Raw genomic sequence first — 5,000 nt, 5'->3', positions numbered from 1 at the left:
TTGATAATGGTGACGTGGGTGTAACACTGTCACACGATGGCGTTTATATCGTGTTCTGAGCCCGTTCTGTAAGTGTATCTTCCCCAGGGGTGGTGCCCAGTCCTGGTACAGTGTTTCCAGGTGTAGCCATGTTCCTTTCTTGTTTACTTGTTTTTGAAACTCGGGGGGGGGGGAGGTGGGGGTCACAGTGCACAGGCACGGACACCATGTTGAGTATTTTGAATGGAAACGAGGCAATTCAGAGCCCTCCAATAGCTAATTGTTTTCCCTGATGATCTCAGATCGAAGAAAACTGTTTAAGGAGGTTGTTATGACCAACTCCTTATGCTTATGTCTTGCTTCTGTGCGCCCCACTTACTTGCCTGCCAACCCCCAAATTTGAGAACTCCCTACCCCTAACCTCTAAGAAACGTATCTTCCCAATGTCCAGGGCTAATCTCTTGAACCCTGCCTTACAGGGAGACAGCCCGTGTACATGAATTTTAAAAAGCTTGCCCCAATTTGGCCATTTAAGTCGGTGATCTTTCTCCTCTTGGAGATCCTTTGTGGGAATAACACTGTACAAAACATCAAGGCATGATTGGATATTATTCATAAGTCAGTGGAGGGGAGGAGAAAACAAGCCAGCGTGGTGGGAATCCCTGTGGGGCCAAGACTAGAGCTATTTAGGATTGGCCGCTGACCTGAGGGACAGGACCCGGGCCAAGGGTCTCACTTCTGGAAGCCCACATCCTTGGAAAAGCTCCAGGACGCCAGTGTCTGCAGTTCCCACCGTGTCCCCCAGGGTGGCGGAGCCCACATGGCCTCCCGCCCGGGGTCCACGATTATAGGCGGCCTCAGTTACGCTGGGTTCGGACGTCTGGGCTCCTCGGTTCCTGCGATGGTGGGAGCCGGAACATCAGCGGGAAAGGGGCTGTGCACGGGTGTGGCCCCTTCGTTCATGGCAGAACTATGTGCTGTTGTTCGAGGAGGAGGAAGGCTGGTACCTTCTGGGCAGGTTTCTCTGGTGTCTGTTCAGCGTCCGTCTGGGCCACAATCTCCTGGCCTGGGGAGATTGTCCGGCCTCTGGCGCACTTTTCCACTGCCGAGCACTTTGCTGCTATAGAGGAACCTGGACACACAATGGCACCCGGTGCGTTCGCAGGCCGCCAGCGTTGCACTGGATACAGCACAAGACTTTTCTGAGAAATCCACCAGGGACTCCGTCAGCTTTTTCTTCCCTGATCTCTTAGTATTTTCCCATCTAAGCCAAGCGCTCTAGGCAGGACCTTGTCTGCAATCCCACCAGTTACAGTTGCTTCAAAACAATTTTCTGGCCCACGCCTTAAATCACATAATTGTTAAAAAACAATTGAAGGTACACGCCTTTAATCACTAATCACAACACTCTGGGGGTGGAGGGAGGCGGAATTCTGTGAGCTGGAGGCCAGCCTGGTCTACGTGGCAAGTTCCAGACAAGTCAGGACTATGTAGTCCTGTCTCCAAAAAATAAAAAATATATAAAAAAAAATTTAAAAAAATCTGTTTCAAAAATAGAACATAACAATTTTCTGAAAGCGACAAAGAAAGGAAGACAGAAGAGGCAGGAAGAGAGGGGAATGGAAAGGGGACGTGAAGGTTACGGTGCACGGTGGTAGGTTGCCCTTAAGAATAAGTAAGTGGCCTTCCCCATCTCCAGCAACCTGCGCCTCGCTGGGATTTAACTGGCTTCCCGCTGGGAGTGGGATGGAGAGATCCCGCAGCAGGAGCACTTCCCTCCGCGTGAGATGCAGAAACCCACAACTTCTACCTCTGCCTAAATCTCTCCAGGAAGAGAGAAGATGTCCAGGGTCCGAAAACCAAGGGATTTCCCCTCCTATTCCATTCGCCTTGATTTCATCCTGAGGACAGCCGAGGACAGGCAGGTTGGAGCCGCAGAGAAACCATACAGTGAGAGAAACGATCCCAATCTGTCCCTAGAGCTCTTAGGATGAGTAATGATGGAGGGAGGAGGGAAGGAAAAGGAGTCCCTTCCCAGGTTAAGAGAACTCCGCTCACCACACGCTTAGTCAAACCGATAGTTTACCCACCCCAGGCTGGGAGGAAGAGATGTGCCGCCCTGGCGCACATAATGCGAAGGCTAGAGTGAAACGGATTCCAGATGCGCTTTCCTATTTGTTGTTTTCCGAGGCAGAACATTACCCAGACAGAAAATGGAAGAGAGGATGATGGTCTTGAATAGGAGGAGCGGATTCAATGCCTGATCAGACAGGTTTAGAAAACCAATAGGCTTTACTCTTAGGAGTTTCCTTTACGTGGTCAACGAGTAATCTTAAATGTGTCCCTGGTGGTCTAGTGGCTAGGATTCGGCGCTTTCACCGCCGCGGCCCGGGTTCGATTCCCGGTCAGGGAATATGTCTTCAGTGTTCTTTTATTGCCATGATCACCTCCCAACATTCCTCAAACGTTTACCCACAAGACAGCACAAGAGCTGTCTCCACCGTGAGCTCCGTCCTGTGGACTGTCCAGGAGAGGTGTCTTCGGCTGAGCCAGCTCTCCTTTCTGCTGCTCTTACCTTGGGGAGTTAGTGCTTCACCTTTAAAGTTTTAGCTAAAGTAGTGAGGAGTTGGGACAAAGAGACTTGGGGAAGGGAAGAAAGGGGGACATCAGTTCCAACTGTTATTGCTAAAACAAAAAAAAAAAAACAAAACAAAAAACGAAACAAAAACAAAAAAACAAAAAAGAAAAGGAAAATAGAAAAATTTGGGAACATAAAATAATTGCTATACCATTTCTGAGCTTAATAGTTAATATTATTCTTAATACTTTCCATTAACTCCTAATTTGGTGTTTCCTCAACTTTCCTGCTAAACCTTCCATTTTATGGATTTACCCATCACTGAAGACTAATCCACACAGACGATCCTTCACTTGGGCTGCAGTTGCTCCTTCCTCTTACACTGCGGCAAGACTTTCTCCTCTTAGGGAAACCCTCTCGTCTCTCTGAACCCTATACCCATGGCTGAGTCATTTGGGTTTTCCTGGACAGCCCAGGCCCCACTTGTCCAGCAAGGCTATCTTAAGGTTCTGTTGCTGTGATGAAACACCATAACCAAAAGAAAGGGTTTGCTGGGCTTACACTTCTATCACTGATGGAAATCAGGACAGGAACTCAAGCAAGGCAAGATCCTGGAGGCAGGACCTGATGCAGAGGCCATGGAGGATGCTGCTTATTGGCTTGCTCCCCTGGGCTTGCTCAGCCTGCCTTCTTACAGAACCCAAGACCACCAGCCCAGGGATGGCACCACCCATAATGGGCTGTGCTCTCCACCATCAAGTGCTAATTAAGGAAATGCCTTACTGGCTTGCCTATCTTGCCTATCGCCAGATCTTATGGAGGTCTTTTTTTTTTTTCTTCCATGAAAGGACAATATTTATTTTAACAGCACTCAAATGTGGTAACCCATTTGATGGTATCATCAGAGTGCATCCAGAGGAAAAAAGGGAGGCAGAACCAAATGCTAACCAACGGCACTCCCACACCTTTGCTGTTTGATCTACACTGCCAGTAACCTCATAGGGTGCCATCTTATGGAAATCCGAGGAAGTAACAAGCGTTCATGAGAATTGAGGGTCTTCATGCATTCATGTTCTTGTAATCCCATACACAGAGGGTCTTGTCATCAGCACAACTCAAAATAAACGTCCCCCCAGAATGGAACAGAACTACACATACCCAATTATCATGACCCACAAGAGTCATAAGGCACATGCCAATACTGACGTCCACATCTTAATAGTTTTGCCTCTGGAACCAGATAGAAAGAATGCTCCAGGCTTGCCACTTTTTTAAGTCTCAGATCCTGTTGCTTCAGAGATGGAAGAATATGAACTCTCTGGAGCCCAGGAAATGCATTCTACCACATGTTCATGTTCTCGGAGCTCAGCCTTGCATTCCTTTGTTGCTACGACCCACACACGCACACTCTGGTCATTGGAACAGCTGGCTATCAGAGTGCCACACCATACGTACCCATTCTCTGTGTCCTGTGAATGTCTTCACACAGTAGCTAGTTTGCACTGCCCACATTTTTATAGTTTTATCCTTGAGGCAGACACTATATGATCTCCATCAGGCATGATGGCTACTGAAGAGACATTGTGGTTGTGGCTGTGCATGGTTCTGATGCATTCAGAACCCTGAAAAATCCCATAGTTTAATCGTCATATCTGCAGAACAGGAAGCCAGAAGCTTGCCACTGTGGTCAAAGGAACTGTCCTGTACAGAATCTGTATGGCCCTTGAGAGTTCTCTCAAAATCTCCAGTCTCATAATCCCACATCTTAATTGTAGCGTCCTCTGAAGCAGAGACCATAACACTGAACACAGGATGGAGAATGACTCGAGTAACTGGACTCCTATGACCGACCACTCAACGCGTATTTCTCAGGTGGACGGGGAATCCATTCTTTCGGGTCTCGTTTCTGACCAAGAGGATCACCCGATGTAAATTTTTCTTTTGCTTCATTTAGTTTTGATTCTAATTCCATTACTGGTTTTTTTTTTGTAATTTAATAACAGATGTCCATTTTTTCCCCAAAAGACCAGCATACTTCTTATCTAATTCTTCATTCATATCTAGTTCAGCTTCTTTTTTAAAGAAAACGGAATACGGCCTCTTCATAGCCGTTTGAACGAAAATAATCTGCTATAGCTCGATTTAGTTCGTCTCATTGTGTCTAGGACAGCACCATTTTGGCTGTAATGTAAAGCTTTTTTGATATAGTGGTATGTCCCTCCAGAAAAATCAAAAGTTGTGACCCTTGGATTTGAGTTAAATACACCTCGTGGCTTCCACAGAGGAAAAAGTGATTTTTTTCAAATGACTCCAATCAGCAGTCAAGCAAGGTTCATTCCACCGGAGCGCTGCACCACCGCCTCTGCAGGGCCTCTTCCGTCCTTCACTGCCATCCGCCAGCAGGGGAGGGAGAGAGAAAAGGAAAGGGATGAAGCAGAGAGGG

The 5,000-nt window shown here is 47.3% G+C and overlaps 1 non-coding gene and 1 pseudogene across 1 annotated transcript; one reads left to right on the top strand and one right to left on the bottom strand.

The window, feature by feature from the left end:
- Positions 1-661: 661 nt before the first annotated feature.
- Positions 662-4,733, bottom strand: LOC114640680 (annotated as a pseudogene).
- Trnae-uuc lies at positions 2,321-2,392 on the top strand. The gene has a single exon. It is a non-coding gene; the product is annotated as a tRNA-Glu (tRNA).
- Positions 4,734-5,000: the final 267 nt, after the last annotated feature.

This window comes from Grammomys surdaster, unplaced genomic scaffold, assembly GCF_004785775.1.
Source record: "Grammomys surdaster isolate TR1022 unplaced genomic scaffold, NIH_TR_1.0 125849, whole genome shotgun sequence".
NCBI classification, from domain to species: Eukaryota; Metazoa; Chordata; class Mammalia; order Rodentia; family Muridae; genus Grammomys; species Grammomys surdaster.
Note: the sequence above shows the minus strand (reverse complement) of the source record. Positions and strands in the feature narration are given on the sequence as shown.